Source organism: Ambystoma mexicanum, chromosome 5q (assembly GCF_040938575.1).
Source record: "Ambystoma mexicanum isolate Mex_15411 chromosome 5q, UKY_AmexF1_1, whole genome shotgun sequence".
NCBI lineage: Eukaryota > Metazoa > Chordata > Amphibia > Caudata > Ambystomatidae > Ambystoma > Ambystoma mexicanum.
The window spans coordinates 758,600,198-758,615,286 of record NC_090933.1 but is presented as its reverse complement, the minus strand read 5'-3'; positions in this window follow the sequence as shown (position 1 = coordinate 758,615,286).

Sequence of the window (15,089 nt, the reverse complement as noted above, 5' to 3'; positions counted from 1 at the left end):
ACTGTCATGTGTATAGTAGACCCTGATGCCTGTGTTCTGTCTCTCCCTGTCTGCAGCATCGACTGATGAAGAGGGCAGAGATGGTGCTGTGGAGCCAAGCGGCAGGGATGCCACCGCCAGCCGGAGAGGCAAGGCCCAGCTCCCCTCCCAGGTTCTAATATCTTCCGGGAGTGAGGAGTCTAGTGCCTCTTCGATGGTTGCAGCCGCCGAGGGGAGGTCCAAGAGGCCAAGGTTGGAGATGGACTCCTCGACAGCAGAAGGGGCAGCTGAGCCCCCACAAGGGCGTACTGAGGAAGACGGCACCGAGTCATCCAGGTTGGTGGGGGATGTGGTTGAGGAGGAGGCCGTATCAGCTCCACGCATGGGGCCTGGAGGGGGTGGTTCCACTGGTGCGAGTGGTGCAGTCCAGGGGCAGGGGCAGGAGGCAGCACAGGTTGCCCAAATACATGCACAAATACACTGGGATCATGCAGCAGGCATCAGCATCCATAAACACGTAACTGCATGAACAGGTTGGCATGATGTCACAAGCAACATGGGGAGTGCCGATCACATGCACACACGCCACCAGACAGAATAGGTGCCTGTGTGTAATCCTGTCCCTGATCCTGTGACTGCATCATCCCACACCAGCAGGGATGCCTCTGTCCAGGCCCGTATGCAGGTAGGGGATGCGTCTACAACAACTGGCCGTCCTCTACCTGCGGACGTGGCAATCTGTGACCATGTGCAGCTTGTCCTAGTCGGTATGGCGTTGCGCACACGTGGTATACCAGATGACGTGCATGGTTCTAGGCACGACAGTGCATGTCATTTCGAATATCTGCTTGGCCGCCACGACTTGCTAGGACAGGTCACTGGCGCAGGGTTGATCTGTGTGCTGGACGCTCTTGTGATCCCCTCCTCAATTTCACCCCTATGCGCCAGTCGTCCACCATGCCATCTTCCCGCCTACCTGGGCCCCCTGTGGAGCTGCCCCTGGCTGGTGGAGAGCACATCCCTGCCACAGTCGGGAGTCCAGCAGGGGTGGCCACGCCACCAACTGGACCCCAGGACATGGAGGATGTGCAGGCATCATCAAGTAGGGCACGTGCACGATGGTGCAGGGGGATTCCATCAGCCTGGAAGCCGTCGTGGTGGCAGAGGAATTTGGCATTGAGACAGCAGCAGGCTCGGCGTGGGAGGCGTCATCTCTCGGGGCCAACAACATCCCGTGGGTAGGCATCAGCCGATGGGCAGGACGACCCAGGACTGCAAGTGTCTTCCGTGTGGCAGCGGTTGGGCCAGCAATGCAGAGTGGCGGCGGGCGACGAGGGCATGGCTCATGATGGTCAGGGCAGATTTCGGGAATTCCTCATTCCCCATTGGGCCTGTGGGATGTTTTTACCCATGCATCCAAGCCCTACCTAAAAAACTGTGCAGTACTGGCATTGAAAACATCATGATGGCCAGAGCTTCCCAGAAAATGCCCAGGGAAGTGCATGAAGAATAGGCTGCCACCCATTTTGCCGATGTTATGGGCACAGAAGGGCACTGCCTAACACCGCCATTGGACTACCCACACAGTAGTCTGAAACCATTGGTAATGGCAATGCTGATTGGCCAAAGCAACCTAGAATTGTGGGGAATTCATTTTCTTAAATCCCAAAAAGGGGTGCAGTACCAGTACTCACCACTATCAGAAAGCCGGCGTTTTAAAACCACCAGATTTTGTTTAAAACTGAATAAATGAACCCAAGGCAAGCCAAAGAAAGACTTACTGAGAGGTGGATACAATCTAAAGTTATATTCTGAAGTGACTTGAAGGTTTATAACAAGACTGGCTGAGCTGTGGATTTCAGCAGTTTAAGTAAATTTGGACTGAAAGACACTAAAAATCTAAATGTTTAAAAGAAATGAGTGACCTACTTTTGAGTGTCACATAGGTTGCAATTGTTTAAATGTCATAGTTTTAAACTTAGAATCAGAATCCTAGCTGCATATGTAAAAAATTGTCTTGACTTAAACTGGGGAACAAAAGTGACATTAGCTGGGGCCTGGCTTAAGGAACTGAATTCTGCCCACCAGCTACCCCCGACAGGAGTTGAGACTTGCACAACAGCTGTGTTCCCAGGCCTATCTGCCTTTTGCTGCTCCCACCAAAAGGGATATGATACTTCCCTGATTGAATTACCTGGGCTCTGCAGGAAATTGAACAAAGCCCTGTCCTGACTCAAGCAAATGTTTTATTGTGGGGGCCGTAAAAAGTGGCTTCCTCCTGGAAGTAAAGGGGAGGAGCACTGCCTGTGAGAGCAAGCTGGCTTGGCAGAACTGGAAAAAACAGAAATTCAACCTTGTGCTGGGGGAAACCACACCCCTGTAGCCAGAATATGGTTTTAGAAAAAGATGAATAACTCATAGTACGGACTTGTGAAAATTATTTAAATGATACCATAATTCTTGTGATTTTTCTGCCCACATTTTAAGAGGTTTTTAGAACCGGTGGCATGATCTGGGGGCAAGCTAGCAGTTAAGAGGGTATTACTTAAAATGTATGCATGTTTAAAAATCTGACACTTCATCAATTAATGTCCATACTCCTTGCGCACATGTGTATAAATTTGAGTAAGAATCTGATATTGGTAACCTGACCAAAAAGTGCAAATGTTGCCATTTCTGAATGCAAGCTCCCAGGAAGAGCAGAGTTGAACAGGGGCTACCCTCAGTAAATGCATGATGGGTGCATGTAATTTTAAACAAATGTGTACCTGTGCAAATATGTCTTTTTGAGCAAATATAGATTGTGTGTAATTTGACAGGGGTGGGTTCTCTGTACCATAAACAGACCTCATCATGATGACACTTCATTTCATTCCCCCAATCAAGGGGAAGCGGATGAAGTGGCCAATGACAAGTGGAGAGGGGTAGAGCTTAGTGATGCTGCACACACACCCATTTTCAAAACACATAAAAGCAGACAGACAGGACAGATAGGGACCTTCAAATCCATTTGCTGCGGGACGCTCTGCCGGGAAAATCCATACTTTTCCTCCATCAATCTCTAGAGAAAGCTGTGCAGAAAGATCCAGACTTCAAATCCATCAATCTCCAGAATCCAGAGAGAGAGAGAGCTGACCCAGATCACTGTGAAGTGCAGAGACCAGACCAGAGTCCAGTCTAAAACCTGACCAGATCCGTGGCGAGGCCCATTTAATTCAAGAATATAGTGTGAGTACCTAGCAGAACTGTGCAGAACCAATCTCTTAGTTAAAATAATCTAATCCAAGCTATTTTAATCTAAGTAGAACTGCCTCCTAACTGTCACCTGTCATTTGTAAAGCTGTCACCTGTCATTTTCTAGTTGCAAGCTGCACTTGTCACTTTGAATTTTAACATTCCAAATCCGAAAAACTACCTTTATTTAATCGCTCATATCTCCGTAACCGTTTGTGCCAGAGACTTGCAGTAACTTTCCTCTGAAAGCTGGGAATCGTGACTTTTCTAGGAACCTAGAACTGCATTCCTACCCCCGAAACTTTTGCCGCAATCGCGAAAAACGCACTCGCGAATTTGCCGCGATTTGCAAATTTCTCAACGTGTGAAAACAGCAGTTTTCTTGCTTTCAGTTACCAAAAATTCGTTTAACCTGCTAGTTACTCCTAGATCCTTGCTAAAGTGAGCCTGAACTCATCCCAAGTATATTTCACTCACCCTGAACCTCTAGAGGGAATTAAAAGCATTCTAGCATATTTTTCACTTCATTGCCAGCGCATATAAAAACATTTTGGGCCTGTGTTTCCAACTTCTGTAGTGTAAGCTTGCTGGGGTGAACTGAATTACATTTGATTGCATTTCTGAGAACTGTGTGCTTTCCTTCCATTTCCTTGCATTGCATAAAGGGGGGAGGGGATTGCCAGAGAAAAGTGATTACATTGTTTTGTTGAAATCATATTGAGTATTTTCTGTATTGCATTTTCATTCAACATTGCATCCATCTGAACTTATATAAAGCATTCTCTACCACCTTATTCTTCTGTTCCTATTCACAAGTGTGCTAGTGCCAGACTATCCATTATTGATTACTGCTCATATTAAGTGTGATATCCAATTATTAATTTATTATAAAGTGTGATATATATCTATATTGTTTAAATTCTCAAATAAACCTTTTAAATTGCAAAACAGAACTACTTCTTGGCTCAGTGGGGTCAGGGGGATTCCTAGAGAGGGGTGTTATATAGGGGTAGTCATCCAGAACGCATGAACTGGACATAAAGATATATCAATAAGGGTTTCCATTCAGTATCCCAGACTAGGCATTGACTTAGCTGTAGTGTTGAATTGAATCCTCTTACAAATTGGGGGCTTGTGCCGGACGTTTGGATTAGATTTATCACTTGTGCAGATTAATACAGTGTGCCAGCTGACCAGATACACATATCCGGTCGGATCACACGCTGTGTTACGCTGTAAAGCACCCCTCAAAGGAACGCTCTAAGGAAAAGGTCTGTTTTGTAAAAATAAAATACAAACTTCTGTAAGTCAGGACAGAGACCAATCTCTAGAATGACGACCTTAGTAGACATGAAAATAGCCAGAGAGCACTTCTTACATAAGTTATTTGTGAGAGGTGAGTGGACTCACCAGGACCGCACGGTCTGGCTGCAGGCCATCACGCAACAGGTCACTGAAACAGGGTCAGATATATGGGGAGATCAGGGTCCCCTACATGTGGCCCTGAGTGAACTATACATGGCTCCTAAAGCTAAGGATGAACAAGACAAGATGGTTAGGATAGCCGCATACCTGTACCTATATATGGGAGGCATGCAGGATAAATGCACTGAAAGCCAAGATCTGGCGAATAAGCGACAGATGGCGTTAGAGAAGGCCCAATCTGACCTGGTCTCTTCTGAGCAGAGGCTGCAGGGGAGCCAGGAGTCAGAAAATGAGAGTAGACAGCACATCATTAAAATAAAGAGGGATATGGACATCCTGCAACAGGAAAAGGCTGACCAGGATACCAGATTTCTGGCCTTGCAGAAGGAGTACCAAGAAGGTTTGGACTCCCTACTGCAGAGCCAGAAAAAGCTGGAGCAACAATTAGACTTTAACAGGGCATGCACGGAGCAGGTAGCCACCCTGCAAAGTCATCTAGATAGAGTGAAGGCAGAGAACAACAAGCTGATTCTGAAAGACCTGGATACCCAGGCAGAGTTTGATCAGGAGCGCCAGAAAGCTGGTGCCTTCCAAAGGCAAAGGGACGACCTGGCGTCACAAATTCAAGCTCTTGGTCAGGAAAGGGACACCTTAGGCCAGGAAGTCTGCCACTTAAGGAGAAAAATGGAAGAAAATCACCTGGCCCACCAGGGACTGGGTGACCTCCAAAAAGAACATCAGGACTTGCTAGAGCACACCAGGAGGGTGGAGGAGGCTCTGGCAAGACAGGAGCAGGCCAATAGGGACACAGCTCAGGAGGTAACCCTCCTGCAGCAAAGACTGGCCCAGTGCTCCAGGACCAATCAGGAAACACAGAGAGAGAATGAGGCTCTCTGCCAGCACAATGATAGGCTCCAACAACAGGTAGCGATGCAGGAGAGACTGATAGAGTCTATTAAGGCCTTAACTGAGGAACTGAAGGCGCAGGCTCTTGCATTGCAACAGGGAGCAGGGGCGGATAGAGACCAAGTTCGCTGGGAAAGGGAAACTCCTGAGCATAACCTCAGGAGCCCTAGTACCAGAGGCCTTTATCTCTCTCAGTCCCTGGACTCTGCCACCCCCATATCCCCTGGCGCACATGAGCACAGGGCCACAGGGATGGCAGATTACTATCCAGCCAGAAGCATGGGGCTCATAGGCCAGTACCACCCAGGAATGGAGGGGCGGGCATCCGGGTATGGGCACCCAAGCACAGTGCAATTTAATGGGGAACCCCAGGAGAGTAGGCCCATTAAGGGCATCCTGAAAACCTCTGCCCAGTTAGGTCAGTGGGTGGGGTACCCATCAAATCCTGGCAGCAAGGAGGGATCTGAAGACTCCTCTGAGCGGTACAGGACACAGGAGACCAGGTCCCCACATTCTGCCAGCCATTCCCAGGCTCGCAGAATCCGGGAAAACCTGGAAGAACAGACGGGAACCTCTGGGAGCAGTGCCTCTGAGTCAGAAGATGAATGGACCAGGGTTACCCGGACCAAAAGGGCCAATAAGACAAAAAGGGCCTTGCTTAAGGACCGCTTAAAGCAGATTAAGGCAATCAGGAGTGTCATCACGCCGTATCATAAGAATGCCAAGTATTCTGTTTGGGAGCACTTAGAGTTGTTTGAGCAAATGATGGAGACTTTCCATTTGAAGGACAGCCAAAGCTGTATCCAATATGTAAAGTGGACATTCTCCCCAGAGTACTCCAGTTTCTTTGCAGGGCTGGAGGACCAAAATCATTCCAGGTGGTCCACCTATAGGGCGGCCATATTGAAACATTTTTCTACTCATAGAAATCCTCAAGAGGCTCGCAAGGCAGCCTACAATTTACAATGTGGGGAGGATCAGGCCCCACAAGAGTTTGTGCAGGAGTTAAAGCGTGCTTTTGCACAGACCACAAGAAGGGTGCGCACGGATAGCAGAGAATTTATTAATACGTTTTTCCATGCCTTGCCCAAATACATAATGACCCAGCTTGTGAGGGATTTTCACAAGAAAAGATCTTTAGACTGGGTCATTGAACAGGCGACCCGGATCTATGAGGTGCAGAAGCCAATAGAAAATAAAAATAATGCGCCCAAAAACCCCAAAGCCAACAACACCCCTGCTGCTGCCAAGGTGGCAGAGGTAAAGGTCACCCCCGTTTTGGATTTGGAGATGGGGGGGCCTAAAAACCTACCTGCACCTAATAATGCTAGGCCCAGAAGGTCCTCGGGCCAGTCACAGACAGGGAGCCAAGGAGGCAGCCCCACAAATGGGGTCCCTCGCTCTCCTGATTATGTAAGTCCCCGTTACAAGGGAAATCGACCCATCCTGGGTTATGTGTGGACTCCTCCAGCCCAAGGGGGGGGATCCAGTCAAGCACCTAACCCAGGGAACTTCCCTCCTAACTTCCCACCGGAGGGCAGAAACTCACCAAATCCTGGGCAGAACTTTTTCCCCAGGTATCCACCCAATTTCCAGCCCCAAAATCCTCCATCCTTCTTTCCCCAATTCCCTGAGCCCAGACAACCTAATCCGGGAGAGGGGAGGCCAAGGGTGGAGGGGTATCCAAATCTTCCCAACCAGGGGTACTACCAAAGAAGGGATAGCTACCCTTCCCGGGATCAGCCCAGAGGAGAAAATAGAGCCCCGTATCAGCCTGAGCGGGTTTCCCAGTTAGAGCGCCAGGTCCAAAATATGGCACGGGATCTGGGTCAAATACTGAGGGCACAGCAGAACCCTCAGATGGGCATGCCGGCACAGAATGCCCCAAACTCTGGACCTGGTACCCCAGAACAATGACGGGGGCAGCACCCCGATAGCTCTCCGGTCCCCAGGGAGGAGGCACAAAGGGAAGGGGGGTGTAAAGCCTTGGTGGAAGCTTCCTTCCTCACTTGTAAACAGCCCCTGGAAACCCAGGAACCGGAAACAAAATCTCTTGCCCCTCAAAGCCTGCCTCCTAAGGAGCAGAGGGGGGGTAGGAGAAACAAAAGACCCAAACAGACTCAGTTTGAGGAGGAGGTACATATCTTCCAATTTGAGGTAGAGGGATCCTCAGAGGATCCTGGGAAGAGGATCTTCTCCTTCAGAGAGGGGGGAACTCCTCCCAAAGAAAAATGGGTCCCTAGGGATGCAAATCCAGACTGGGGAGATGTGGAGACTGAGCTACTGCCGCCCACCATCTCATCCCAGAACCAACAGCAAGAAAATCCCCTGGTTCAAACCCATCCTGGTGACTGCCTCCAAAAAGGGGGGGGGCGGCCCAGAACCGGAGCCAGGGGAACCCACAATGGCTCTGATCTCCAGTTGCCAACTTTTTCTTTCAGATTCCTAAGGCTCTCCACAGAATTCTGCCCAAATCTCTTCGCTAGCGATGTCCAAAACCAGAAAGTTAACCCACCAGTTGTCCAAAAATGTGCATTATCTGTGCCCCCTTGAGGAGAAGGAGGGAAGATACTATGCCCCGGTACAAGTACAGGGGCAGGGTACGATTTCAGCGCTGTTGGACACTGGATCTCAAGCTACCCTTCTGTCCAGAAGGGCCTTTGATGAACTGAATGCAAGAAGGGGAGAGAATTACCAAATTCCTCTCACCTCACTTCCTGGACAACTCCAGAACTTTGACGGGAAGGAAATTCCCGTCGAGGGGACGGCAGACTTGGACATTAAAATTTGGCGACACAAGTTGAAACACCCAGTCATAGTTGTGACTCCAGAGGGCACCCCTTGTTTACTAGGGAATGACCTCCTGAGAAGGTTGTCACCCCTAATAGATTGCGTAAACAAGGTCCTCTGGACCCAGACTAGCCAACCAATAAAATTAAAACAGAGTGTCAACCATGTTAGTTTAAACGGCACCTGCCACATGGTTGAACAAAAACCTGACCAAGTAGAATTTCACTTCCAGAATAGCCAAATTCCAGACGTGACAGTAATAGCAGTAGGACAACAGACTGGTGATGGGGGGTCCTCTCTATTTCTGAAAATCAACCTTCCTTCCAGTCTAAAGTGGCATTCCACGCTGGAAGGAAATACTCTGAAATTCTATACTAATCCACAATCAGAAACTCCCACTCCTATAGTCCAGAAAGATGTGAAATCAGCTCAGAGCCTGGCTGATATTCAGCAAATTGGAGAGCAGTTGTTCATCCCTGTCCAATTAAATGATGGGAAGGACTCTGTTCTCGCTCGAGTGTGTGTGAACAACGGTAAGAGCTTCATCAGCGAAGCCATGTTCCGCCAACTCCCAAAAGATCCAGCCATTCCCACATTCAAACTGATAGACGAATGGGAAATGGACCTGGAAGCACCTAATTCCAAACATCTCCTGCCAAGCAGGTGTATGCTCAAAATCTCCATTGGCAACAAGAGCATAGTCCACAATTGTTGGGTCGTGCGAGACGTCCCTGCCGCCTTTTACTTAGGCAGTGACATTCTCAATTGCTTTGCCATTAGTTTGGACCTAATAAACTTCAAAGCTTGGTCCCGATTAGCGGATAATCCCATGGGCTTTGATGATCCAGAAAAAGCATTTAGGTCAGCTCAATTGCTACCTTATGCAGTTGAAATTCAGATCAAAGAGGAAGTCACCATCCCAGAAAGGATCTGACAATTCTCCCTGGAAGTGAAAGTTAAAAGAGGACAATATTTGCAAAACCCTGATGCTTACATACATCTAAACGCTTCTCTCCAACAGCAAGGGTTAGGGGTAAACCCAACACCATTAGTCAACATAGAACATGACACCATTCCAATAGAGGTGGATAACAGCGACTTCAAGAGTATTACTCTAGCCGCAGGCACCATTATTGGAATGGCGGTTGATGACCGACATTTTTCCATAGATTTAGGTAATGAACTGTTAGGGCCAATCCCCAAGGACTGCTTTGACAGTGACAGTGATGACAATACAACACCAGACAGGATTTTTACCCGGCATGGGGGGAACTTCCTGGTGTACACTTCTTGCCCTTATGGTAAGGAAGATGTGACTTGTGACTTCAGAAGGGATGAGGTGATTTTCCAGGTCCATGAGGGCTGCCTTTCCCACCTGAAGCCTCCAGTCCAAATCAGCACTCTGACCAGGGACTTCTCCACCCAGCTGGAGGAGGCCGCTGAGATAGCCAAACCAGAAGTCTTTCCAGGCTTCAGGCAGATGGTGGAAGAGAGAGTCAACCTAGCTGATGCCTGTGTGACTCTGGAACAAAAGCAAAAGTTGAAACAAGTTTTCTTGGATTTCCAAGATCTCTTTGCGGTAGACTCATATGACTGTGGTCGCACTGACATCCACACAACAACAATCCCCACGGACCCTTGCATGACTCCTGTGTTTGTGAAGCAATATCGCTTGCCTCTCGCATCAATGGAGTCCCTTACTGAAATAATTAAGAACCTTGAGTCCCGGGGAATAATCCGTCCAGTTCACAGCACCTTCAATAATCCGGTGCTGGGAATATTGAAGCCAAACGGCCAGTGGAGACTCTGCGCCGACCTCAGGGAGCTCAACAAACGGGTCCATACTTCCCGATGGCCTCTGCCCTACATTGACCAAGGGCTGGCCCAGATCCAGGGGTCACAGGTATTCACTGCAATAGACCTGACCAATGGATACTGGACTGTGCCTGTCAGTAGGGAGGACCAATACAAGCTGGCTTTTACCTTTGGGGGCCAGCAGTACACATGGACCCGGACTCCCTTCGGATACCTTAACTCCGGTAATGAGTTCAATATTTTCCTACCTAAGGCCATGCCCGACCTGGGTGCGAGGGGTAACCTGGCTTATGTAGATGATGTCCTCATCAAAAGCTCAACTGTTGAGGAACACATAGCGGAGATCCGTTATGTTCTGACACAGTTGAGCGCAGCCGGAGCAAAACCTTCCTTTCAGAAAGCACAGTGGTGTAGAACCCGTGTTAATTTCTTGGGGCATGAGATTACTCCTCAGGGTCTCTGTCCCCAGGAAAAGAAAGTGGAAGCACTTCAGAAACTGAAAGACCCCACAACTCTGCGGGAACTAAGGAGCCTCCTTGGACTGACTAATTACAGCAGAAAGTTCATTGAGGGCTACGCAGAGATCACCAGACCCCTGATTCATCTCCTGAAGGGGGGGTCAAGTGGGAATGGGGTCCAGAACAATCCGAGGCAGTAAAACAACTCAAAAGAAGCCTCTCACAAGCGCCTTGCCTAGCTTACCCTGTCAGAAACAAGGAGTTCTTCCTGGAGACGGGGTTCTCTAATACGTGCTTGACGGCGGTATTATACCAAAAGCATGACAAGGTCAATAAAGTAATCTCCTATGCGAGCAAAACTTTATCCTCTGTGGAGGAAAAATTCAACGATTGTGAGAAGGCACTCCTGGCAACGGTGTGGGCATTGAAGAATTACCGCCCGTTTATCCAGGGGGAACACATCATAGTGGAGACTCCACACCAGCCTCTGCAATATCTCCAAAGTGATAGAATCCGGGCCGGAAATGTGAGTAATTCCCGAATTACTTCCTGGATTCTGTCAATGCAAGGCTTTCCTGTGGAGGTCAGATATGGCCAAAACAAGAAGAGTCCCCTCGCGCAAGGTCTGGCTGACTTGCATGCTTGTGCCAGAGAAAACTGTCTCGAGGACGAGAGTCTAAAAATCAAGGACAACACGGAGGCATACCTTAATTCCCCACACAAAGTCTTTGAAGAGGACAAGTGTGAGGGAATGCCCACTGTCTATGTGGATGGATGCTCTTACCATGTTGACAACAACGGGGAGAAAGAACTGGTGGCCGGCGTAGGGAATGCCTGGGTGAATGAGTCCCCAGAACCCTCCGCTGGATACAAAGTTGGTCTCCGAAGTAGTCAGGTGGCAGAATTGATGGCTGTGCATCAGGCCATCCTCACTGCTGTCCAGCATCAACTCCACGAACTGGTCATAATCACAGATTCGGATTATGTACGGAACGGGTTCGTGGAGCACCTGGTTAATTGGAAAACCAGAGGCATTTTATGTGCTAATAACAAACCCTTGAAACATGGGAAGTTGATCCAAAACATTGATGATCTGGTCACCTCGAATGAGATGACCATCTATTGGAAAAAGATCAAGGGTCATTCCAAAGTAGAGGGACCAGACAAAACTGGAAATGACTTAGCTGATCAGCTGGCCAAAACCGGGGCCATCCAAGGGGATCTAATTGAGATTGAGTCCCTGTTGGGGGAAATCCAGGTCACTGCTATCACTAGGTCCCAGAAAAATGCTCACAATGATCTTTCAATTGCACAATGGAGTAAGGAGACCCCTGATGCTGATTTGATTACAGCTCAGAAGGGGGATCCAATAATTGGTAAGTTTTACCAGCACCTTGAGGACCCTGAGAACTTTCCCCTGACGGATACCGATTATATTGGGAAAGAGGACCTAAGAGTGTTGATGAAATGTCCAAAAATGTTCCGAATCCAAGACGGTTTGCTGGTAAGGAAATCCAAAGCTGGCCACGATCAGTGGGTGGTTCCTACCTCATTCCGAAGCCTGATGTTAAGTCACAGCCATGATGCGGCCACCGCCGGTCATAGGGGGTTTCACACAACATTGGAAATCTTAAGAGAGGTTGCATACTGGCCACACATGGGGCAGGACCTCGACCAATACTTGAAGGGGTGTCTTGTGTGTGCACAATTTCAGCCATCATCCCTCACGCACCGTGCACCCCTCCAAAAGAGGGGGATGACACTGCCATGGTCAGATTTACAAATCGACTTTGTAGGCCCCGTGATTCGCTCTGCTAGGGGGAATAAGTACATGTTGACTGTGACATGCTTGTTTACCAAGTGGGTGGAATGTCTCCCAGCCCCAAATTGCAAGGCAGAAACAGCAGCTGCCCTGATGATTAACCACATCTTTTCCCGTTTTGGTCTACCTCAAAGGATTGAGTCAGACAGAGGTAGCCACTTCACCAGTGAAGTAATGACAAAGATGTGGGAGATACTGGGGGTCAAAAGGAAGTTGCATATTGCTTATCGGCCAGCTTCTTCTGGGGCAGTAGAGAGATATAACCAAACCATTGTGAGCATATTAAAGAAGTTTGTGGCAGATTCTGGGCCAAGTTGGGATATCCGATTACCTCTGGTCCTAATGGCCATCAGATCTACCCCTTCATCTGCAACCAAAATGTCACCAGTTGAGTTGATGACTGGGCCCAAGATGGTGCTTCCTCAGCATTTGCTCTACAGGACCCAAGAGCAGACACTGATAAATGCCTCCACAACTCATGAGTATGTGGAGAATTTAAGGAAACACCTTCAACATGCTTTTGCCTATGCTCAGCGGAATCTAGAAAGATCAGCTGATAGCATGAAGACCCACTATGACCTGAAAACTTCAAGGAAGGAATATCAGGTGGGGGACCGGGTCTATCTATACAATTTCCAAAGGAACCAGGCCAAACAGCGAAAATTTTTGCCTACATGGAAGGGACCCTTTGAGATTATAGACAAAATCTCCCCTGTGGCCTACAAGATCCGCATCCCCAAAGGCGGTTTGGCAGAGGGGGAAGACAAGTGGGTCCACATTAACCAGTTGAAGTGTTGCCATCCCAGGCACACTCTGCAACAACTGGAGGAATCCTCTAGAATCCTAGAGGGTACTGTCTCAGATTAATTCAGTTCTAACTTAAAAGATCCTACATATAGCCTATCAAATTCTGTGTTTCTCAAGTTTATGTGTTCCTGTCTCTTAATTTAAAAAAATGTGCATGTTCATATCTGCTGAGTTCTAAAATTTATATGCCACCCCACTATATCAATGGTGGGGGAAAAATGTCCATGAATAGGTATTGCCGCTCTTCCATTGTCGTCCTAGGAGAAAGAAAACCTGGAGACTGGCCAAGGAGGACGATCCGGAGACCGGGAGCAGAGACGCGAGGGGCCCGGGGTACCGCCCAATATTCCCATCAGGACCGGCGAGGAGAACCGACCGATCAGTACCGGATGGAGGAAAAGATGCTGAACTGTGCCATCTATTGGAAGAAGATGAGGAAACATCCCAGGTCTTGCGAGTCCCATTAGTGAAACAAAATGGCCATCGCAAGAGGGGGGCTTGTGGGATGTTTTTACCCATGCATCCAAGCCCTACCTAAAAAAATGTGCAGTACTGGCATTGAAAACATCATGATGGCCAGAGCTTCCCAGAAAATGCCCAGGGAAGTGCATGAAGAATAGGCTGCCACCCATTTTGCCGATGTTATGGGCACAGAAGGGCACTGCCTAAAACCACCATTGGACTACCCACACAGTAGTCTGAAACCATTGGGAATGGCAATGCTGATTGCCAAAAGCAACCTAGAATTGTGGGGAATTCATTTTCTTAAATCCCAAAAAGGGGTGCAGTACCAGTACTCACCACTATCAGAAAGCCGGCGTTTTAAAACCACCAGATTTTGTTTAAAACTGAATAAATGAACCCAAGGCAAGCCAAAGAAAGACTTACTGAGAGGTGGATACAATCTAAAGTTATATTCTGAAGTGACTTGAAGGTTTATAACAAGACTGGCTGAGCTGTGGATTTCAGCAGTTTAAGTAAATTTGGACTGAAAGACACTAAAAATCTAAATGTTTAAAAGAAATGAGTGACCTACTTTTGAGTGTCACATATGTTGCAATTGTTTAAATGTCATAGTTTTAAACTTAGAATCAGAATCCTAGCTGCATATGTAAAAAATTGTCTTGACTTAAACTGGGGAACAAAAGTGACATTAGCTGGGGCCTGGCTTAAGGAACTGAATTCTGCCCACCAGCTACCCCCGACAGGAGTTGAGACTTGCACAACAGCTGTGTTCCCAGGCCTATCTGCCTTTTGCTGCTCCCACCAAAAGGGATATGACACTTCCCTGATTGAATTACCTGGGCTCTGCAGGAAATTGAACAAAGCCCTGTCCTGACTCAGGCAAATGTTTTATTATGAGGGCCGTAAAAAGTGGCTTCCTCCTGGAAGTAAAGGGGAGGAGCACTGCCTGTGAGAGCAAGCTGGCTTGGCAGAACTGGAAAAACCAGAAATTCAACCTTGTGCTGGGGGGAAACCACACCCCTGTAGCCAGAATATGGTTTTAGAAAAAGATGAATAACTCATAGTACGGACTTGTGAAAATTATTTAAATGATACCATAATTCTTGTGATTTTTCTGCCCACATTTTAAGAGGTTTTTAGAACCGGTGGCATGATCTGGGGGCAAGCTAGCAGTTAAGAGGGTATTACTTAAAATGTATGCATGTTAAAAATCTGACACTTCATCAATTAATGTCCATACTCCTTGCGCACATGTGTATAAATTTGAGTAAGAATCTGATATTGGTAACCTGACCAAAAAGTGCAAATGTTGCCATTTCTGAATGCAAGCTCCCAGGAAGAGCAGAGTTGAACAGGGGCTACCCTCAGTAAATGCATGATGGGTGCAT